Genomic DNA, 24,251 nt, shown 5'->3' on the forward strand with positions numbered 1-24,251 from the left:
CCGGTGCCTTCCCCTCACCTCTTCTTCCACCCTGCACCCTCTGTCAGAAATCCTGCTGAGCCTCAGAGTTGTTGAAAACCTTCACTTTCTTTTCCTTTTTGGTCATTTGTTAATATATTTTAATGTTTGAAACAATCTGTGGAACATATTCTCTGTTAAAATAAAAAAGCAGTATAGAATTGGGTAGCGTGAAAAAACCATGCCTTCTTTCTATTCCCCCTCATCCCCAGCCCTTCAGTGACCATTGTTGCCAATTTAAAATATGTTCTCCCAGAACTGGGGGTTGAATTCAGTTGCTAATGAAAGCAAGTAGATTTTGATGATCACAAATTGAGTCTTTGCAGACTCAGGCTAGGCTTGTGCCTTGTGCAGAAGAGCAGGCAGCATCCTGGGCTAGAGATTCAGACAGCCATCATATTGGACACCACATGCATGCTGTCCCCGGGGTAGGATCCAGGAGCCTTCAGTGAACCCCATCTCTGACAAAATCCTTTGCACGTAGTAAGTGTTAAGCAAGGGGACAAGTAGGTGATCATGTAATGAGGTGATTATTTTCCTGTACAGTTCTCATTTGGAATGAGCCGAAAACAAGCAAAAGTGATATGTTGAAGATTCTAGTTAGCTGAGCTTCTGATCCATTTGTTTTATTCTGATAGAATGTCATCCATTCTTTCTGTCTCTTTTTTTTTTTCTTTCTCAGTATCAGGGATCGAACTCAGGACCTTGCACTTGTGAGGCAGGCATGGTGCCACTGAGCTAAATCCCTGGCCCAGTTTCTCTTTTTTAATAAATTTTTTACTTTATGAAAAAATAAAACAAAATTTCCTAACAAAATAATAAGACAATAAAAATATTTATTACACTGTATCACTGTCTTCAAAGTAGTTAGAGTACAAGACATAGACAAAAAAGATTCTCTCACAAAGAAGAAACAAATAATAGCACAAAACTTTCTTTTTAATGAGCTAATAAACTCTAATAGCAACAAAGGAAAAGTGAAAATCCTCATTATCTATATAACCCTCTCACACTGAAGATTTTCTGGGAATGATGTTCATCTACTTTTTTTTTTAAGTTGGAAGTGAGTGATCTGCTCTATGAGATAGGATTTGTAACCAGGCATCACGCGGATGGTTCACATGTTGGGAGGAGTCAGGTGTTTATAAAGTGCACCTTCCTTACTTCCAGTCCTGGCCCCCAATTTCCAAGGACCAGGCTGTGGGCTAGGGGCAGGGATGGGGTTGCTGGTCAGGTCCTGAGGACCAGGCAGGGTCTCAGAAAGCCAGGAACCTGGGAATCCAGTCAGCCCGGGTATCAAGCCCCCTGCTGAAGGTAAATGCAGCAGAGAAACTGGACAGGGAGATCCTGTGGGAGCTTGGCCCAGGGTGAGGGATCAGGGCGATCAGGGAACTCTAAAAATGTCTTCTCTGAAACCCAGATTCTTGGGCCCTTTTACCCATTAAGCAGAAAGGGTCCCCCTTCCATGAACAAGACTGAGTTTTCAGGGTCTATACTTGGTTAAAGCCAGGCAGTTTCTCCCTAAGATGTTGTCTTGTCCTCTGGGGGACTGGGGGGGGGGTCCAAGCCAAGGCTTTTGGACCTGTGTGGAAAAAGGAAGCTGTGTGGGGCTGAGATGGAGCAGTAGATAGGCCTTTGTCTGTTAAGCAAAGGCTAGGAGGTAGGCGAGGTGGTGGAACAGTGTCTTCTCACAGCTTATCTTATGCATGAGGGCCAGGGAAGGTCTGTGAGCCTCCTACACAGGCCAAAGCGCATCCTGGAGGTGAATTTCCATCCCCCAGTCTGTTCTGCTGAGAAAATCCTTGGAGTGTTAGTGTAAGTTCAGTAAATCCGATTGCTTTCCTACTAATCAATAGTGAAAACAGCCAAGATTCAGGGAACGTAGAGGGCTCCAGAGGTGGTAGTCGGAGGAACCTGTAAATAGCAGGATAATTTGGCCGTGTCTGGGGCTCAGGTTAATCTGGAAGAAGAACAGGTTCTAGAATAGTGACGCCCCTGGTAGCAAGGAATAAACTCAGGGAAAGGGGCAGAAAGACACAGCGGATGCAGGGCAGCCCTTGCCTGGTGGAGTAACTGATCCACCTCGTCATGCCAAGGTTGGGATGGAATGTGCAGTGGCGTGCAGGCTCCCTGGACTGGGTTTCATCTGGAGACAGTGTTTATAGTCCTGCCACACTTCCAGCTCTGGGTAGAGCTCAGAGGCTATTTGAGAGTCCAGAGCTGGGCTACCCCAGGGCCTTTACCAAGTGAAATTTGTCTCAGTGTGATTGATGGACTTTATACCCTGTCTTGAGTCTTTCCTGAGAAGGTGAATCAGGGACTTCCCGGGTGTTACCTGTTGTTAAGTTATTTAGCCCATAATTCCTTCCCAGAGCCTGGACTTATTACTCATGATTACTCACTCCTCCCTGTCCAGTGTGGTAAATGTAATTTTAGCTGCTAGGTTGGCTAGCAGTGTTCTCTTTCGTCTGATTTTATTAATCTCATCTTTAATTTTATGCCCTTTATTCCATCCCTTCTCAATCTATCTTGGGAAGGCTGTTGTACAACTTCTCAGGGCAGCAGCTGTTACTGGCTGGAGCCTGGGTCTGGAGGGTTCCTAGGTACAGACCCTCTAGCCCGGCACAGTCACTGCCTGCCCTGATGATGACTTAAGGCCTCCTTTGAATTCTCCAAAGGAATGGATGCCAGAAGAGAAAATTGCTTCCTGAACACCGCCTTCTTTGAAAGCTCCCACTTTCAAATGCGCTGTTTCCATCTTCACATCAGCGCCTATGAAAGAGCTGCTCAAGCTCATTAAAACTTCCCTGAATGAAATGTTTTCCTACTCATCGCCTTCAGGTTTCCTTCCTCAGGGTCCCCCGGTACCGCCACACAGAACCTGTGCTTTTCTGCCTTGTGCCTTCAAACAGATGCGAAGCAACCAGAGCTTTCCCTTTTGACTTTGTTTTCTTTTTCCCTTTTCCCTTTTAGGGAAGCTGACAGGTTCTTTTCCTCTTGGGGTGGTTGGGAAAGGAGAGTCCTTGCCTGCTCAGGCCTCCAAGCTTGTCTACAGCAAAGCAAGCACGGAGGTGTTATTAGAAGGCTGTGATGAAATTTAAAAGCTTCACGTTCCTACCCTGGAGCACAGGGTCTCCCCTGCCAGTTTTCTTCTGGTTGCCTTTCTTACTGCCTGGAGAGATGTCACCACTGAGTTTGACCAAAAGGAAGCATCTCTCTTTATTCCTGATACAAATTGTTCTATATACATAATGTAAATTTATACCTAACCTCTTTTCTCCCAAACTCTCACCAGAGCACTGACTCAGGATGCCATAAATTTATTCCTATCTCTTCTGTTTTTTCTAATTAACCACATAGGTGCCCTGGTATTCTTCATGGCCCTCCTGCTTTCATGTGAGAATCACAGAGGTATGCTCCAGTCTGGAAGCAGAATGGGAGTCTAGGGCTACTGAGCATCCCACGTAGGTGCCTGTGGCTTTAGCTGCTTCCATACACTGTCCCTGTTGAGAAGAGCCCAGTGTACACTTGATGGTTTGGCAGCAGTGGCTGTCTTGGTTGTTTTGCACATGCAGCAAAGGCACTGTGTCCTCGGGCAGCAGAGTCACAGTCCTTATTGCAAACTCATGTTTACAGCCATTGTTGCCCAGAGCATGACAGTGTGCTCTCAAAGGGTTGGGTCCCAAGAGGTTCCACTGAGGGTCATCATGCACCTTGGACAGTAGTGCAGGCTTTCCCTCTCCAGCCCTCTGCTCCTAGGGGAAGTTTTGTTTTGCATTTGCATTCAACAGTGCTAGAATATCTCATTCTTTCTAGAAAAGTTCTGATAACGCTGAATGTCAGAAAGGAAGGGATCAAAAACTCTTTATGTTCTTTGTCGCCAAGACTTTCATAGCCTACTAGAGATACATCTCCTCCTCTAAGTGCCCAGCTCTGCATCCCCATAATTTCCAAAAGTGATGATGACTTTGATTAAGTCACCAGGTATATATATTGTTCTTCCTTTTCCCAGGGAATCAGGAGCCTGTAATTAGGGGAATTTTAGCAGAAGGAGGAAGCATCTCCTCAAGAAGAGAATGAGCAGTTTCTCAACCTCTGCCCCAAATTAACATCACATTTGCACCCTGGGATGACCCTGTTATACAGAAAGGAAATGTATTGTTGTTAATTTAACTGGGGCCCTTAGGGAAACAAGTCACAAAACAATGCAGCTCATTTCTGCTCCAGTGACTTATTTGGACTAACAGTGGTGCTGCACCTTTAAAAGGTAAGAATTGTGTTTATTTTGCCTGGAATCAGATCTTTTTTGCATTGTAAACTGGATCGTGGAGGTTAAGGGTGTCCTCCACTTTGTAGGCTTACACTCCAGAGTCAAAGATGGATTTTACATCACTATATGGGTGCCTGTCTTGACATGTGGCAAGTGCAGGAGAAAATGGCTCAGGGGATAATTAATACCTAAAACTAGATGTGTAGATTAATTTGGCACTTTATTTTACGCCAGTTCATTCACAAATGGAAGTCAGCAATTAGACAATGCAAACTTTTGAACCATGGAAAGAAAGGTTCGGGAATATGAAGAAATACAAGTAAAACATTTTCCAGTTCATTTGAGCAGTTTTCATTTCAAATGATTACATGGGTGTCTTTAGCAATGTGGTCAGATCACCGAATGACTTCTTTTTCCTGTGCCCCACCTGTGAGAACTGCCTGCCACCCTGTCTGCTCTGGAGGCGGGGTGATCTCCCACGTACATGCATGCAGAGGATTCATCAGGAGGTCTGGGACGTCCCCTGACACCTGCTGTCACTCTCTTCTTTGACTCCATCAGGCAGGAGAGCACCCTTCTTGCTTGATCTTTTGGGTCTCCACTCACAGCGAGCTCCCGTGGTGTGCAGCTGTTCCACACCTCTCATTCAGTAACCTGGGCTGTGAATCAGGGGAGCCAGCTACAACCCGCTTCACCTTGTCATCTGGTACCTCTTTTCTTATCTGTCCTTTGGCAGAAGCCCTGTGAAGCCATTTGTCTGTTCCTGCTGGAGCCGGTCACTAAAAGAGCCTGAGTAGATTTACTCCACATTCTCCTTCTCACCATCTAGCCCCTCCTCGTCCAAGATCAGGTCTTTGCCTCACTTTCTTCTTCCCCTCTTCCCCCCTTTCATACTCTCTCAAACTCACTTTTGCCACCCTTGACTTGGAGACAGAGAGAATCAGAAATCTCTTTTCTTTACATTTGCATATTGTGTTGGTGATTGGATCCATGTGGACACATGAAGTCTGGCACCAGAATTGTTTTTTTCCCATTTTTAAGTATCAAAACAAATGGAAAAAGAATAGAGTTGAATGAGATCATCCCAGGAAGCCCAGCAAACCCATTATTTCCTTGGGGAAGGGATATCACTGTGGAAGGCGCCAGGACCTTTATTCAGATCAGGCCTTGTCAGCCGAGAGCAAGGGAGAATGAAGCAGAAGGAGAGAAGCTGAGTTTTAGGGGAATAAGGTATGTTGGGGGCGCTGCTGCTGAGGAAGAGGAGAAAGAAAACTGGGCTTAAGAGGGCAAGACACTGGGGCCTGCTGAACTGCTGCACTGTTAGATTTTATCCATCAAAGGTCTGGATAACATCAGAGGAATCCAGATGGGAGCAGTGTTGGGGGAGAATTGGAAGTCAGGAGATTTTTTTAATAAATTCTTTTATTGGTACATTGTAGGTATACAATGTGTTTACATTTATCATTGGGTGCTTGTACCTGTAAAGGATGTATCTTCTTGGTTCTTATTTTTTCCCCAATTACCTGTGCGCCCTTCACCCCCTCCACCCTTCCCTATTTACATAGATTTTGTTTCCATTTTTTTTCTTTTCAGTTAGAAGAGTTTTGGAGGGAAGTAGATGAGAGATTAAAAGAAAAGGGCCAGAGAGAACAGGACAAGAACTTGGGAGATGTGAAAGATGATATGGAAGGTGCTTACTAAATATTTGCTGAATGAATAAATAAATAATTTTAAAACATGATTAGATTTCAGAGAAAGAGCTTGGCACATGGGAGTGGATTTCTAGAATCAATCACACAAAGGTTGTTGTTGAAGATACATAGCAGGGTTTGTTCCCCAGGGCAGTAGGTGAGAAGAGAAGTAGGCCAGAGACTGAAGCTTGGGAACACCAAAATTATTGGGATAGCATCTGAAGAGTTGGAGAAACCAAGCAAAAACCTTGGCAAAGCTGAGGGCCAGCAGAGTCTTAAGAAGAAAAAAAAGGGTAGCTATTAGTATCTGTTATTCAGGAAGGGAGAACTCACGGGGAAACTGCATTTAATATGTAGAAAGTTTATCCCTCCCTACATGTATCCATCTGTCTATTCATCTGTCCATCTATTATTCCTTCTATCTACCCAGTGTCATTCATCTATCCATCTACTCATCCACTGATCCATTCATCTGTTTCTTCATCTTTCCACCCATTCTTCCCTCCCACACTTTGCTCATCCTTCCATCTCTCTGGCTGTCCCTTTGTCCATCCATCCATCCATCCATCCATCCTACATTTACAGTACTGGGAATAAGGACTCAGTATCTCATCCACAGTACACAGCAAAAGACAAGAACACAAACCGTTATTGTAGCAGAGTGTCACAGTTTCTGGTCAGCAATGTGCCAACTGCTTTTGGAGAAGAGGGATGAGAATAGCCAGTCCAAGTGGCTGTCAGCAAGGCCTGCTGGAGAAGCTGCTGTTTGAGCTTGGCCAAAAGGTTGAGTGGCATGGAAAGAGCAGCTATGTAATCACGGGATAGAAGCCAAGGGCTGTGGTGAGGAAGGAATGGAGGTAAAATAACAGCACATCAAGGGGTGTTGATGAGTGACACTGGGCTACACACCTCACTCATGTAGTCTCTGATTTACTCTGTACAAGGGAAGACCCATAAGTGTAAAGGAGGGACCAGTTAGTGTCTAGCACGGGGGTACCAGAATCCCCTGGACCAAATCTAGGAATCAGGCTTGCTAAGTCTGAACTTGGTTGCTGTCAGTAGTTCCCAATGATTGTCTTTCATGATAAGAATACGATGTTCTTAACACTGTTCAGCCTTCTTACCCTTAGTTCCAGAGAGCCAGAATGATAATCCTGGCCAGCCTCTGACTCCAGATGCGCTTTATGGCTCAGCAACTAAGACAGAATCAGTTTTAAAGACATTTTTCACAGAGCTAGAACATAATGTCCATCAGAGCCTCTTAGCTTCATTTTAAAAATTAAAAAAAAGCTACTCAGGTAATACATGCTCATTAAGTTCTTACTTTATCTAATTTCCTCTTGAGCACTAGTTGCTTATTATAGAGTGGGTGCTCTGTGACAGCGTACTGATTTTGAAAGAGTTGCTTCTACAAATGGGAAGAATATCTTCCCAGACTGCACCGATTTTTTAATCATTATTATTAACTATCTATTTACCTGGGCATGCTTACTGAGCTCTGTCAGTGTGACAGGGAGCATCCCAGGCTGAGGCTCACCCAGTGTGGTACTATCCCTGCTGCACTGTCATGAGTTAGGAGTCCTAGCCCCTCACCCGTCCAAAGGTGACTGACATCAGGATCTTGATCACATAACTTACAAGAGAGATGAACTCTCTGCTGCCGCAGAGTGACACCCGCTCTAAATAATCCGTGGCTATGGCCCATCCTGAGGTCATCCAGGAGTTTTGTCTTCCTACCTTCTCCCTGCCCTGTGGTCATTTCATTGGTCATCAGGCAGCCCTCTGTTTTGTGGATTGCATCTTAGTATGGTGCTAGGAACTGGTGTGATAGGGGCAAGACCTCAGGATCACTTAGAAAATGCTAAAGCGGGGGACTAGTGGAGAACTTGAAGTGGGTTTCCAGGTCCCTCGACTCCAGACCAACTAGTCTAAGACTGTGGGCAGCTGAGAAAGACCTCAAGTGATCCCCTCTGGTGCTCTGTGTAGCTTATCCTTCTGCAGAGGAGACCCTCTTGCTCTGCCCACTGGCTGTTTCTTGTACTAGCAACAGCACAGTGAGCCAGCTTCGTGCCCTCTAAAGCCCAGACCTAAGCCCAATCTTTCCCCCTCTGTAATCCCAAAAGAAAAGGATGCTTCTGTTTCATACAGCTCTCTTTTCAGAGTTTTTGCATCTACTGAATAAGGAATGAGGTTCAAAAGAATGAGGAACATGGAGACACCAACATTTTTAAGGGATTGACATCAGACATGCCAGCAGCTTGCAGGGTCTGAGGGCATCCTATGCTCATGGCATGTTGACCTTTAAGCTACCGGTGTTCTGGCCCCCACAGCAGACAGTATTTCTGATTTCTGGTCATTCATGATTTCTATTTGACATAGCACACACAGCCAGAGACATAGAGCAGTCTCATTTTTGTACTTGAAAATGTGTCCTTTTAGTTACTGGCAGCTGATGCATATTCCAGGAGGGGAGTTTTCCTGTGTTTAATTAGCATCCACTGACTTGAGGGCAGAGCTAGGCTAGGCAGTGTGAATGACAGGTCACCTCCTTCAGAGTGTGTCTTTTCTCACTGTGGGGCCCAGAGACCTGCCTGAACCTTTCTCAGTGTGGCTGGGAGCTTGGGAGAGGGAGTCACTTCCTACCACCACCACCTCTTTCACTCCTGCCAGGCGAGTGTGCCTGGCCCCCACCCTCTTACCCCAAGTTAGTTATCCTGCAGGCAAGTTGGCATTTACATTTCTTTGAGGCATTTCCAACTCAGTGAATGGGAATTGCTCTGTAATTTCCAAAGGTAATTAATTATGCAGAAAATTTTGCATCAAAAAAAACACAAAAACCCATGAATTTAAAAAAACCATCAATGTGAAAAGTTCCCTAGGAAATTTTTTCTTCCCCCAGTTGCTGACAGTGTAAATCTTTGTGAGTGAGGCAGCACTGGTATTGCATCGGGGTTATGAAGTGGGCAGTTGGAAGCCTCAGTTTCCTCTCTTTGAATGGAGGCACCAGCTCCATCCTGACAGGGTCGCCTTGAGGATTAAATGAAGCAAATACATCAGCAGAGAACTCTCATTAATACTTGTCTCTTTCAACTTCACTTTTTCTACAAGTTTTTACCAAAAAGAACAAAAAAGTTTTAAGATTCTAAATGTAACTTTCCCTGCAGTACCAGACAGGAGACCTTTAAAGTAGATTGGGGGGGGGGTGTTTGTGCAAATTTTTGTTGCTTTACACTTCTGTGCACCCACAGCATTAAGCAGCATGTGGAAGTGCCAGTGCCATTTCTAAGCCTTATGCATCACTCCCTTTTCAGTGTTTGTACCACCAGGGAAAATTGGAGGGTGGAGGCGAGACAAAGTCCAGAGGTGTTTGGAGCATGTGTCACCTCAAGAACATTTTTGTTCAGAATATGCAGTTACTGACATGCAAAGATACACAGCAAGATGTGAGTAGTGCTGGCCATGAGACTGCTGGGCATAGCACAGACTGGCGAAATTCACTATTGTTGAGGATGAATAGGCTGTGGGGGGCCAGTGGCAGCTCCTCCGCACGTGCCACCCTGGGTGACCCGGAGTCAGCGAATAAGGGGCATCTGAGTCAGTAATGTGAGGGAGCTGGCAAAGGGCAGTCACTGACTCAGTGAGCCTGTATCCAAGCCTCCTCCCCTGCGTGGTTCTTGGTGTGAATCATCCAGTCCTCCTGTTAGGATGTGAGCCACAACCGGGGGCAGAGTGGCTTGTACAGGATTCAGGAACTCAGAATCTGCAGAGCCAGGGACATCATTGCTGGGAAGTGTGGATGACGTCAATGCTGGTGAGGGTGACAATGAGCAACATTTATTTGACATTTACTTTGTGCCAGGCATTGTGCCTTGCTCTTTACAACAACCCCGGGAGTGGGAGCTGTCCTTATCCTGCATTGCACAGCTGAGGAGGTGAGAACTTGAGCAACTTCCATGTCATCCAAGTGCTGCAGCTGGCACTTGAGCTCTGATGTTCTGCTGGGCTACAGAGCCTGCCTTTCCAAATGCTGTGGTGCCCACTGCAGGGCAGAGAGTAATTCACCCACGTGACTGCCAGAGACACACAGGGTGAGCGGAATTAAATACTGGAGGTGACTTTGGTTTTACTTTCTGTTTACCTTTTTTTCAAACAACAATGTTTAAGTAAGGGGCCCTCAGATCTTGTCCAGATAAGGCTTAAACCTCTTGACAAATATATTTCATTTCTCATTAAAACAGTGGTTTTTAAACTTTTTGATTTCTAGACTCCTTTTATATTCCTGAAAATTGCTGAGAGTCCCAGAGGGTTTTTTTATGGGTTAAGTCTATTGATATGTACTATATTGGATCAAAGCTTAAGAAATGTTTACATATCCATCACTTCATTTAAAAATAACATCAAGGAACCCATTATGTGTTTCTGCAAATAACAGAAACTATTTTTATTAGAAATCACTGTATTTTCCAAAACAACAAAGAAAATTTAGGGAAAAGCATGACAGTTTTATGCTTTTACAAATTTAGTGTTTGGCTAGAGGACAGCCAGGTTCTGTTATCTGCTTTTGCAGTTTTTCACATCATGTGGCCTCTGGCAAAACTCCCTGGTTCTCAAGGTGCCTTAGGTGTTTGTGTGGCCAGAGAAGCAGTCCTCACTGAAGCCCTAAACTGCTGCTTTGAGAACTGCTGCACTAGATGGAATGGGTTAGTGTTTGTACAAGGCTAGTGTGCGCTAGCATCCCCAAGGTCTCCTTGAGCCAAGACTTTGTGGGTGTAAGAGTACATTGCACCTAGCCCTGCTCAGCTGCAGCACGGCTGGCCAAGGGGCCTCTGGGAGCAGAGCAGTGGTGCCCTTCCATGTAGAAATGGGTTGGGTGATTAGAGAGCCACCGAGCTGCTTCTGTCAGCTGTGGCAGGCTGCAGTAGCTAACCCTACTCTGTTTCTTTCCTTGGAGAGACTTCCTCCTCCTGACAGACAGCACCTTCCTAGATGGTCCTTTTTTCTAACACACTAAAGGATTTTACCATTGTACTTGGCTTGGTCAGGCTGATGCAATCAAACTCTTTGTGTCCACAAAGGTTGGGCAGAACTTTTCTCTTTGGTGGGGATTTGGGGAGGGTGCCCCAGGTAGGCCACTGGCTGGGTGGTATACCTTGATGGGGACCATTTCAGGTACAGCTGTTCTCTGCTTTTCCTGCCCCTTATCATTTGCCAAGGCGAGAAAAAAGGATTGCAATGACACTTGGCTTGGGTTGACTCCTAGAATTGGAAATAACAGGAATCTGGATGTTCAGGCTTCCTGGGAGAATCCAGAGATGGAATTCCATCTAATAACTTTGAACTTCTTAGAACAGGGGTCTGGGAAGAGGTATTACCATCTCTTCAAGAAAGCTCACTCCATCAAAGCATCAGGGCACTGTTCTAGAAAACCTTTCCATGGAATAAGAAAAAAAAAATCAAGTGGGAAAACACATCACCCCATTAAAAAAACTCAAGCCGAAACATGTTTAGCTACAAACAGGGTATGTATTTCAATTACATTTACTTTTTGCTTACTGTACTGGCTAGCTTTGTATTGTTGCCAGTGGTTGGTTCATTCAGTGGTTCCGGAGAGTATTTGTGCAGGGTCCCAAGAGTTAGAGATTGAGAGAGACACCTTTGAGGAGACAAATCAGAACAGTCACCAGTGCTGCATCTGGAGGGGGAGCGGGCTTAGGGACATCTGAGATGTGTCATCCCCTGAGGGTGGTGGCTCACCAGCTTTAGCCTGCATTAGGACCAGTTTCTGACACATGAGGCTCAGGATGGAGTTTGAGAACTTGCACTAGCTTTTCTAGGCTGGCGGCCTCACTGCTGTCAGAGGGGTCTGAAACACGGAGAGTGGGAAGAAGCTGGGACCAGCCCAACACTGCTCGGCACTGAGACTTCGGGGCACTTGGGAGAAGGTAGGAGCAGCTGGGGTATGGGTGGTCAGGCCAGGCGAGGCAGGCCCAGGGAGGGTGTCACACCTGAGGAGGTCAGAGTCCTGAGCAGGGACAACACTTGAGAAATTTCTGTGCCTTGGTAAGGTTTGGAAGGCTCTGTTTGGAAGACTGTGGGGACTCAGCATGAAGGACTCTAATGGCCAGGGGAGCGCTCCTCCCACACAAAGGATATTGGTATAGTAACCATTAATCCGTTTATTTGCTGCCTGGCTGACCCCACTGCCCATTGAGACCTTGCTTTTACTACACACAAAGAGGAAGACAATTCCTTGTCCATAGGTTACTTTGGCCCGAAATTGGAATCTGCTCAGCTAAATTATACCTGAAAACATAAAGCAAAACAGAAGAGTTTAATAGGACAATCATTAGAAAAGAAATCTGCCATCTAAAATGACCTGTAGAGCAGTCTTTGACCTGAGCTATTCAAAAAAGGAAAGCTGACATGTTTTACTCTGCTTTTCTTGTCAGTGTTTTCCATGTGGAAACACCTTTGATTGTCAGGAAAAGGCATAGGTGAGGGCTCCCTCTACCTACCTACCCCCCCCTCCCCCAGTATTCCCAGTGCAGAGAAAGCAAGAGGAGTGTGTTCTGGGTGAACAAGAGGTGCCACCAAGTATTTTTTGTCCATGGGATTCCATTGCCAACCCGGATAAGAGAGTGCCCTTCCAAGGAACCAGGCTAAGTGTTCAGAGCCCAGCTGGAGTCTTGTTCCCTTGCCAGGTCTGTCCTCCTTGGCTGAGGGTCCAAAGGAACCCACCTGTTTCTTCTGCCCCGTCCAGTCTTGTGAAGGAGGGGGGCCCCTGGCCCATGTGCCTCCTATGTGGCTAGAGAGGAGCACCCTGTGAGGATAGCACCTGGAGAGTAGGAACAGCAGCATGTATCCCCAGCATTTTACTGAGCACCAAACTCCTTGCATGATATCAGAGTTCTGGAATCCACTTGGCAAAGTGAAACCTGAAAACAAAGCAAACACTGGCTACTGCTCTAGGGAGGAGGTGCTAATCGCCTGAGTTTGTGCATGGGGAGCTGAAATGCAGGTGGATGGAGTACAGCAGTAGGGCAGTGGGCATTTGGTCTGACTCAGGCCTGGTGCCCTTCCCAAGATGCATAGCATCCACTCAGTCTGGGAAGGGTCTGCAGGTGTGCCTGGCCTCCCAAGGAAGAGTTCCAAGGAGATGGTCCATCCCTGTCAGTCTCTGCCAGGCATCTCCTGCCTCTGTCTCAGGAGTCATCCCAGCAGGGAAGGAAGGCTGCTGGGGGTTTGCTGGTTTCTCCTCTAAGGCCTGGGGAACTCTGTTAGGAGAGGCAGGGCTTCAGTCCAGATGACTTCTCTGCACAGTTCTGTCACCGGATTGTATTTGAGCCATACTGAACCATAACAACAGGTACTATATTTTTATGTTTTTAAACCATGAGCACTATTAAACAAAAAGAATGCCTACTAATTCTGTCATCACACTTTATTGGCCTTAGTAAAGATCACATATCCACTTAAATCTGATTTGAGCTTCAACACGAGCACAGAATTCACAGCACAATGGCAGCAAAAGTCTAAGAACTGATATGAAATCACTGAACATTAATTCTTCCGATGCTTTGGGGATGAGTAGGAACTTGATAGTCCACAAGCTACTTTTCTAAATCTGGCTCTAACTCTGCCACCATGGCCTCACTGGGACCTCATATCTTCAACTGTGAAATAAGGCTAACTGCCTAGGAAGGTTACTGTATGTTAAATGACTCAAGCTATCCAGCATTAGGTGCACTAATAGGTTCTGAGTCAATGTAGTTATTATAAGTACAGTGTCTGGAACAATTATCCTTGGGCTACTATTTTTCCTTATCTGTGCCTGTTAGGCTGCTGAACCTATAATACCAAGATGTCTGCGATGAGAGATGGTCTGTGAGTGATTGGAGCCATAGTGTATGGAATCATATTCATTCGTTCATTCATTCATTCAGCACAATTTACTAAATGTCTACTTTGTGTGGGCCATAATTCTATGTGCTTGCCTTTTTTCATGGTGTAGGCAAGATTATCAACAAAGTGCAGACATAAAATAGAAGGTGATGGAGAGGAGGTATAGACAGCAAGCCTGAAGCTGGCACCCACCCGGGCCTCAACCAGCAAGGAAACTTGGTAGGAGGGCTCAGACCGTGCCTTTGAGATCTTTGGGTGTGGGTCAGAATAAGCATTGAAATCACCCATCTAGGCAGAGAAGATGAGGGATCAGTTTCTAGAAAATAGATTTTATGTATCATGGAAATTGCCTTTGTCCTCAAGTAAAAAAGGGTGGGGTGTAGATTTAAATGCAGCTGTCACAGCTCTAGGTAAAACAGAAAATAGGGCAGGGTATGGGGTGCTGTTGGGAAGACAGTAATAAGGAGAATGGATTATCAAGAAGAGTTATGGATTTTGAAAAAAGGGGGAGTTATTGTCTTACTGCAATGGAGTAATTTATTCTTCTGCCATACAACACCACAACTCCCTGCCTGCTGAGCAATAGTGATATTCTCTATGCCCTATCTAGGAAGGAAGATATTAAGAACTAGTTGTTTGCTAAGCTCAGAGTCTCTGTTGACTTTAAAACAACTTGCCTAGAAGAAAAATGGCCTAGTGTATATTTACTGTTGAATATCATTTTCCTGAGGAAGTCTGCAAGCCCATTAAAGATTAATAGTGGATCTTATTTTCGTATGTTTCTGTTTAAAGTTTGTTCATGAAGTGTAGGTTGGGAACCATTGAGACATCCATTGACCTTCTCGTTCCCCACACTTCTCAGGGCAGTCAGAAGCCAGGCTCCTTTAATGTGTGGCGGGTGAATTAACATTCCGCTAAGCAGAGACTGGGGCCTAGGCTCCCCAGAGGTAGTTAGTGCTCATCTTCTAGGGGCAGGAGCAAGGGGAGGGGCTTTGCAAATTATTAAAGTTTAAAAAGCCTGTGCATTTTTAAACTTTCGTTTTCTGGGAACCCTAAAGAATCAAGGTTTGACTGAAGTAAGCATCATTTAAATAACTTACAGAATTTGTTTTTTCAAAGCTAACTGGAGTTCAGTTCAGTCTCTCTTACTAGAAACATTAAGAAGCTAAGTTGCCTCTGTCCACATTTCTTTCTGAAAGTAGGCAGCACCTCCCTTAATGAACATAGGCCTGGAGATTCAGTTGCCAGACCAATAGAGGACGGCATATGGGGCCTTAGGTAGTGATCTGTAGAATTGCCTGAACCTGTTTCCAGGGATAGTGGAAAATGTTGAAAAATCACAAGACTTTAGTTTTAAAGGTAGAAATGAGCCTGGTATCAATCAAGATATTATTGAGCACATGCAGACCTTGGACCAGTGGATCGCTGGCCATGGGACAAAGTATTCCACATGACAAGTTGTTAGCAGATGAATTCTAGAAGAAATACTAGTGTGGTCATTTTTGCCTTAGGACTTCATAAAGGTGTCAAGGCCAGAGTGGAACCTCTGCTGGTCCGGAACAAAACAGGACACCAGATTCCTCAATTAGAAATCAGAAGAGTTGTTTACAGATACTGAGTGCCAGGTACACCTAAGTCTTCCAGTAACATTTAGAGGATATTCTGTCAAGCTGAGTAAACTAAACTTCGGAGAAATTAAGATGCTTGCCTCAAATACCATAGGTAGCATGTGGTTGAATTGAAATTTAACTTCTATTCCAGTATCACAGTCCATATTCAAGGTCCCTGCTCCAAGCCGTTTGTGGTGGTGCACACCGGTAACCACAACAGTTGGGTAGCTGAGGCAGGAGAATGGCAAGATCAAGGCCAGCCTGGGCTATATAGTAAAGCCCTGTCTCAAAAAGAATTCCTACTATATACCACTGCTTAGTAATGTTTTAGTTTTCTATTCCTCATGTTAACAAATTATCACAAATTTGGTGGCTTTGAGCAACATGAATCTATCCTCTCAAAGGTATGTAGCTCAAAAATGTACCTATTTCTCACTTTGGCAGAAATCAAGGTGTCTGCAGGGCTGAATTCCTTCTGGAGGCCCAGGGAGAACCATTGCCTTTCCTTTACTCGGCTTGCATTTGTTGTTTTATGCTTCTTCCTCCATCTTCAAAACCAGCAAAGGCCAGTTGGGTCTTGCTTATATGACATCAGTCTGACTTTCTTACGTATCTCCCTCTTCCACTGTTAAAGACTCTTATGATTACATTGGGCTCACCCACATAATTCACAATAGCCTCCCTACCTCAAGATCCATAACCTCAGTCACATTTGCAAAGTCCCTTTAGCTGTGTAAGGTCACATGTTTGTAGGTTCCATAGACTAGACTGTAAACATCTTGGGTGCCAAAGGTGCCCCAAAGGTAAGTCTTTGGCTTACCACAAGTAGTTTGTGTTTTGCACATCTCTATTGGCCTGTGTTTCCATTGCTGAACACAATACCCAACACCCACAACTTAAGAAGGAAAAGTTTAATTTGATTCACATTTTAAGGAGATTCAATCCATGGTCATCTGGCTCCAAAGCAGAAATATCATAGTAGAAGAGTGGGTGAACTTTGTGTCCAGGGTTCCTGAGAAGTTGACATGGACCTGCTTAGCTTTCTAGGATGAATATGAGGCAGCTTCTGATATCTGCTCCTGAAGGTGGAAGGACCTGCTAAATTCTCTATGAAGCAAATAAATTCACACCGTTGTGGTCTACACTTTTAAGGTGAAAACAGATCGACTATCTAGATTTCTATTTTTCTTTGAGGCCAAGTGTCACAAAAATCAATTTATAATTTTTCCGTGCATAGATATCAAAGCTTATTGAATGAGATCTACTCTTAGAGTTTTAGCATACTTGTTACTTGAAATTATCTGAGCAGACAACTGTTGGATAACCAAGAGCTTTGTAATTGTTTCATCATCCAGAAAAACCTTCAATTTCTTTTCTCCTTCGATTTCTTCTCTTAAAAACAAGTACTGCTAAAGCTAAATTTTCTGCACTAATGGACATAGTGTGGCCTTGGTAATAAAAACAATCTTATGTGAATCGGAGATACCCCATAGGGTTGTCCATGATCTTTCTGTGCTCCCATTACTGTTTACAGTTTGTTTCTCCTGAATCCTCAGTTTGTGCATTGGGAGAGAGTGGCTGAGGGCAGTGGAGGAGGAGTCTGTACTGAAGGGCACCTCAGGGTCATTGGATCAGAGTCTGCTGAAAACGCCTTCTAATTTGGCATGGATTCCCTTGCTGATACCCATGAGTTGCCGTTACAGATTTTCAGGGTAGAGAGTAGTCATCAAGCTCTGGCAGCTGTCTAGTGGATGTTGATTGATGGCTGTCAGTGTTCATGCCAGGTGGCTTCAGGGGGTGCTGAAATTGATCAGATGCTGGCGGGACTTCCCTTTGGGGCTCCTTGCAGTGAGATGTGATTGGAAAGGCTAAGGAAACATTGCCTCTCAACCCTGCAGCCTGCTTTCTCTGAACTCTCAACCTGGAACAAGGCCCAGAGAAAGACACATGGGTGGAAACTATGCAAACTCCTCCCCGGTGTTGCCGGAGCGCCTTTCTCAGTAAGCCTCATTTTGTCAGAGCCTCTGCGGGGAGGGCTCAGAGAAGTGACAGCAGCCTCCCGTGACCCACATGCTGGTCAGAGTACAAGGAGATAGATACCTTGCAGCCAAGAGCCGCCACGGTGCCTGGCTGTGGAGCCAGAGGAGCAGCAGTGATCAGGATGTCCCGGGGCTTGTTAAATGTCTTGCAGGTCTCCCATACCCCAAGAGGAGGCTGAGCAGGGACCTGGGGAGGAGGGTAGGTATTGATCTCTACTTGGCTACAGTGGCCTTCCTGTCCCAGGAAGCAAAGGCCTTAGAAAAATCTCAGAATCTTCTTGAACATCCTGGTGCTCTTTCTCAACAACATGTGACTTGGCTCTAGCCAAGTCACCCTGAGTGCTTCACTTGGCCTGTGTTTAATAATCCTACCATGAGTAGGAACCTCAGTTAAAGGGCTAATGAGCTTTGTGCTTCTGGGCCTGGAGTGTGTGGGTCTGCCTGGGACCTTCGATTCAGGATGGCCATGTTGACTTGTCTCCTGCACTTACTCTCAGCCCCTCAGCTCCGCAGCCTGCTCCAGGTAAACACGGGGCCTTTGCTCCAGGAAGGAAGAATGCGCAGCACCAAGTGAAGAATCGCGAGGCAAATAATACTCTTTGCAAAATGTTTTTAATATAGCCTCTGATTTCCTGAAAGATGCTTTCCAGATGTGCGTTCCAGTGGGCTGCTGGAGAATAAGGGCTAAGGTAATTTTCTAAAAACAGAAAGAGGCAAAAGCTGTTTTGTGTCACTGTACCAGACAATTACCATTCCAGTATTCTGGCTTGTCGTCCCTGGTCTAATATTAGCATGTTTTTCAAGTTGTTTTTATTCCACATAAGATATTAGAAATATTAACAGACTTACTGATATTTAGTCATTTGAAAAATGTGTTGTTTCCTCTATGCTTCTGAGAAAAAGTAGCTTTTCTCATTGTCTTTATTCTATGAGTTCATAGGACTGGAAGGCTTTAAGTAACACTTCAGAATTCCTGGATTTGGACTTCTCAGGTTTGTTTTGCTCAAAGCTGATGTCTTCAGTTACACAGATGTTCCTGTTCTGTGTATGTAAAATACAGGCTGGAAGAAGACAGTCTAAAATGGGTATTTCTGTGCTAAGCCTGCTGTGGGTTTTTATGGGAAAGATTAAACACTGGAATGGGCCATGAATTGGAGAGAAACTGAAGGGATGGAAGTAAAACTGTATTGGGCACCTGGTGTATTGAGGAGCTCTATATAATTGTCACTTAAGTCTCACAGAAGCCATTTGAAGTGACAGTACATTGCACTGGCTCTATTTTCCAGGTGAAGAAACTGTGGCTCAGAGGAGTTAAGTATGCTGAGGGCTACGAGCATAAAAGATGGAGCTGGAAACAGGTGCTCCTATGCCTATACATCATCTTACCTACCATGTTTGACTTGCTCAAACAGATTCATTGAGGACATTTTAGAAATCAAATGATTTGAGTTGAAATTCAAGACTTCGAAGTCCTAGTGTGGACATTGAGTTCAGAGAAAACCTCCAGTGATTTCTTAAAGAAGTCGATCAATAAAGGAATCAAAGTTTTGGGTTTCCACTGAGTAGGCAAGTCTTACACTCTTGTATGGACACTGGTAGGGTCAAACAGACCTGAAAGGGAAGCCTAATTTGCTGACAGAAATGCCTGTTCTTGAGTAGAGTCCACACAGAGCCTGTCTGCATGTACGTTCCCACATGGTCCTACATGACATTCTGAGTACCTACTGCCTCTCTAAGGCCATCGAACATGAGCAAGAAGTCTGCAAAACAACCTAGTCAGCAGGGGCACATGACAGGAAGTGTACAATTGATGACTTCAGGGAAATCCCAGCGAAATTAAAGTTGAACAGTCCACTCTGCTGCCCTGCTGGACTCTTAAAGTCAGCTGGCAAGTCCTGCTCCAGTGAATGCCATTTGTGGTCACCTGCCATGGGGCTCTGAGCAGGTGTGACCTCTTTGGCCTGCAGTTACCTTGCATGTGCAATGAAAGGATTGACTAGAAAAGTCTCGTTCCCTAGACTCAAAGGTAACCAAAGTCTTGATGTTAAAATTGTGGTTAATGGGAGAATGAAATGTAGGTAAGAATAACAATAATGCTTTGAAAACAAAAGTGGTTTCTGTTTTTGTTTTTCTGGGCTGGTTTAAATGTCCCATAGACCTTTTTTTTTTTTGAGATTTCATAAGGGAAATCTCAGAGCTAAGAAGTTAAGCAACATTCTCAGGAACTCGTGTCTAATTAGTGTCAAAGCCTGGTTCCCGTTCAAGATCTCACAATTCTAAGTTCAGGCTCAATTCCACCAGCCATGTGGCTTATGTCCAAGTATGGGATTTGTTCTGGAAAAACATTTAAAGGATTATGATAATCCAGGATGAATTAAACTAAGTATTACTGGTATATGTTCTACCTGTTCTCTATAACATTATTTTCCCAAAACAGCCACAGAAAAAGAAGGTAAATGATCCCCCCACACACACTGTCAAAAGACCATCTGGTATTTGAGAAGGTTTTCCCAAATTTTATCATTATAATCATTTTTCTATTTCCAGTTAGCAGTATGCTAACTGATATTTTCTGCATAAGCCACTGTTTTTGCAAATTTCCTAAGGCCATTTCAGCATTTACCAGCCTTCTCTCCCTCTTTAAGGGTGGGTGATTTTCTCTTACTGAGGGTGATACATTTTTTACATTAGTGCCTATTCATTTCTTTTTTATTTTCTCAGAGAAAAACAGAGCTCATCACTGCTGTAGTCATGGAGATTTCATGTCTCCACAAGAAATTCAATTGTAGAGTTTCTTTGTTAATCCCACACTGGACATTTAAGATTTCTTGTTTAAATTATAGTATGGCAGGCAGGGAAGCCACTGAAACCAATTACAGTATGATTCATGACCCAGTGTGGGAGGGGGAAGTGTGTGCATCAAGGGCTGTCCTGAGCTGCCCAGGCTGTGCATACAGTTGGTGGTCAGGCAGTGGTTGGTGACTGGGTAGATGTGAGAGGCAGAGCTTTAAAAACCTATAGACTTTTGGCTTTTCAGAGTACTATGCACTCAACACAGCCACTAGGAACTGCATCACCTTCCTTGCCAGCCTGTGCTTTCCTGTCTTTCTTCTTAGCACCTCTGCCTGCCGAGTTGTCTGTACTCTGATTCCTTCTTCAGGCTGCCAGCTCCTTCCTGCATTTTGCCTTCTACTCTAGAGAAACCTACTTGTATTAGCTTCTTTCTCATCTCTGGGAAAAATAGCTAACACCTGAAGTTTAAAGGAGGAGAGGTTTGTTTTGGTGCTTGGTTTCAGAGGGTTCAGTACATGGTCAGTTGGTTTTAAGGCCAGAATGGCATGGCAGAGGGCCTGGTGAAGGAAATCTCCTCACCTCATGGCAAGCAAGAAAGGGGGGAGGTGAGAGAGAGAGAGAGCGAGGGAACGAGAACAGGACTATACCTTCCAGTCATGCTCCCAGGGACCCACCTCCAACATGCGCCCCCCCCCCAAACAAATTCAGCTGGTGAACTCATCAATAGATTAATCCACTGATGTATATGGTGTCCTCATGTTCCACCCAATCACCGTCCAAACGCATGAGCCTTTGGGGGAACATTTTAAACCTAAACCATAGCACCAGCATTCCACACATCCTCCCCTCCTTTCCTTCTGGCTCTCACTGCCTTGGTCTCGTTCCTAGCTGCCATCTCCTAGAAAGCCACCCTCCCACCTTTGGCCATTTCCTGCTTCCTCCATGGCTACGCTAGCAATGAGGCACAGAGTAGGTCCTAAACAAATCTTTGCTGAACAGCTGAGAGATCCGTGAATCTTCCTAAAATTTGACAGTGTTATTTCTTGGTCTCAAGTGCTTCGGGAGTTCCCACCATCGTTGGGACATAATCCAAACCTGTCATTCAAGGTTCTTTGAGGCTCACCACACCTCCTCCTATCAGACCCATTAGTATCCCATGGCCTGGCCATCAAGGGGAATACCTGCCAGTGCTCCTGACAGGCATTAAGGCATTAAGGGCAATGACTGAGGATGATCCCTGGCTCTGGAGGCAGATGGAAAGTGGCTACAACCTGGAGGAGTCACTTACTGTCTGTGCCACAGGTCCCTCATCTGTACAGCGGGATTGATGGTATCACCACCTAATAAGGTTGTTGTGTGATTGGATGTGTGAATTCATGTCACACACTTAAACCCATGCCTGGTACAAAAACCCTCCATACTTGTCACCCTGGGATGATTATGCTTGTCATTATGGTATGCTGCTTTCTTCAACCTGCAGTACTCTCCTCCACCTTTGCCTGGCCAAGGCCTCCCTGTCCTTTCCATTTCAGTCTCCAAATTACGACCTTCCTGAAATTGCCTTTGGTAGCTAGCCACGGACAGTTAAAGGCATAAAAATGAAGAGTCAGAATGTGTGTTTTTAAATCCTGGTTCTACTGTTACTGCTTTCCTCTAGTCTAACCTTACAGACTTGATTTCTTTATCTGTAAAATTAGGATAATAAAATAGTAGTACCTACCTCATTAGAGTTGTCAGGAAAAAATATGTAGTTTATAAAACCTATTTAACATCACTAAATTTTTCATTTATGTTTGCTCTTTTTTAGATTAGCAGAGTTTCTTACCTTATACAAGAAACTAGCCATTATAATTATAATCCTTTTATTTGTTTCTCTTGGCATCTAGATCACTGGTTACTACCTAAGTTTAAATATGGGGTCTTTTTCATCATTATATCATAAGTGCTTGAGATATCATTCAGTCAGTGGGACAGGGGAGAATACAGCTGTTTTGTCAATAAATGTAATCTTTGCATGAAGTCCTGTAACAAGGGGCTGTGATGGGAAGGGAAGATGTCTGGAAGGAAGAATCCTCAGAGGGAGATGCTTTTCTTTCTTTAGAAAGTACTGAAGACTGGAGGTTCAGTGCCACTCCACTATTTCATTTGGCACCAAGGAAATAGAAGAGGAAGCCTGCCCTCGAAGGGCAGGGACTCAAATCCCAAGGCATGACACATGCTTTTTCAGTGGGGTTGGCTCTCACAGTGGCTCTCTAACAACACTGTGAATTCATAGTTAATTGACTCTTAGAGCAACACAGAGTCTTGTTTTGCAACATTTGCTGATTATAGTGGTGTAAATACTCCCACCATGGCACTATCAGGTTAGCATTGTGATGTCAACTAGCTGCAAAAGTCCTCAAAATTGAGCACATTGCTATCAACCTTCCAGGAACCACTCTGTCTCCAAGTGTCAGCATGGGAAGAGGGTGTCAATTGTGATATATCCACAGGAATGTGAATGTTGTAAGCTTGTGTGCTCACTCTTACTTTGAAATTCTTCCCATCCATGGGCTGTGCTGGTGTTAGGTCTGGAATCTCTGCCTGTAGTCTCCTCTCAAAATGCAGCTTTCCGGGTCCTGCTCAAAGTCTGTTTTGTTTTATCCTCCCAATCAGGACTATGCTTTCTGCAACAGACTGACTCAATTAGCCTTTCATGCCAGAGCCCAATTGTAAGTCAATTCTGAGGTTGTTAAGCAAAATGAGTCTGGTGGCATTAGCCTTACACTGAAGGACAGTCATCCGCACCTCAGTGTTTTGAGTTCATAGTCTGCTACAGAGACTCTGAGAAACAGGAGATGCATCTCTGGGGGACAGGCGGGGGATGAGCGGCTGCCTGATCAGAGATCAGCTCAGCCCAGGTTGTGTGTGGAGCTGGAGCTCCAGCTGCCTGGACCACGGTTGGCCTTTGCAAAGTTAGACGCCCAGCACTACTAGATCATTAACTTTCATGACCAGGAAAATTCTTCTGAAATTAACACTCCATCCAAGCTGGATGCCATCAGAACCAGTTGAGTAAGCCTGAGCCACCTTTAGGGAATTCCTCCCCCCCAAAATAAATAAATCCTTTAAGCAGACTATAGAAAACAGCCAGGTTTTGTATCTTTCAGTGTGTTCAGTTAAAATCAGAAAACACCAGTGAGGCGTGGACTATGGTTGAGGTCCAGGCTCATGTACACACTCACATGCAAGCTTCATCAGGAAGATTTTGCCAAGCCACTTAGCTTCAGCACCTGGCCCTGCTTGGAAGGTGTTATAAGGGAGCTCTCTGAAAAGTTTCAGATGCTATGTAAAGCAAATAAAGCAGACTTTCCAGGGCGAGCCTCGGGCGCTCACTGTGATGAGCCAGGCCCCCAGAACATACAGAGGTCCCCAGATAGGCACGGATAAGAAGGCGTGGGGATAGCTGGTTACGGGATTCAAGGGGAGAGCCACATGAATGCCATGCTGCTTGTGCAGTGCACTGTGGACTTAGATCACTTATCAGACTTTTTAATGCCCCTTCTAGTTAAAATTGTAGGGAAGGGATATAGAAGGTGTTTCTTATAGCCCTTTACAAATCTTTTGTGATTCCCCACACATCTCCCTCACTAAGCCAAGCTTGTTACTATCATAAAGTATGCTAAGTAAGTGCAATATCTTGGGTGGAAAGAAGTAACAAAAGCACTGGGTGTATCAGCAGACAACTCGGGGGTGAGCTAAAGACAGAAGAATACTGAGACAACCTCCCATTGTCTCCTGCAATTACCGGATAATTTAAATTCTCCTGAAGTCCATTGTGTTCTCCCATAGAAACAGGGCTGTTGTCTGCTGAGATGACCTCAGAGGTCACCCAGTTCTCATTCAGAATTTCTCCAACAATGTCTTCTTCAGTCTGAAAATCAGCCAG

General features: G+C 44.8%; 1 protein-coding gene across 4 annotated transcripts in view; it reads left to right on the forward strand.

Annotated features, from left to right (window-relative positions):
* Gfra1 (GDNF family receptor alpha 1) overlaps nt 1–24,251 on the forward strand; it is a 201,055-nt gene that overhangs the window by 144,281 nt on the left and 32,523 nt on the right. The window lies entirely within an intron of this gene.

The sequence above is a fragment of the Heterocephalus glaber genome, unplaced genomic scaffold (assembly GCF_053883595.1).
Source record: "Heterocephalus glaber isolate CG9 unplaced genomic scaffold, H.glaber_assembly_v1.0 deba00001497, whole genome shotgun sequence".
Taxonomy (NCBI): Eukaryota; Metazoa; Chordata; class Mammalia; order Rodentia; family Bathyergidae; genus Heterocephalus; species Heterocephalus glaber.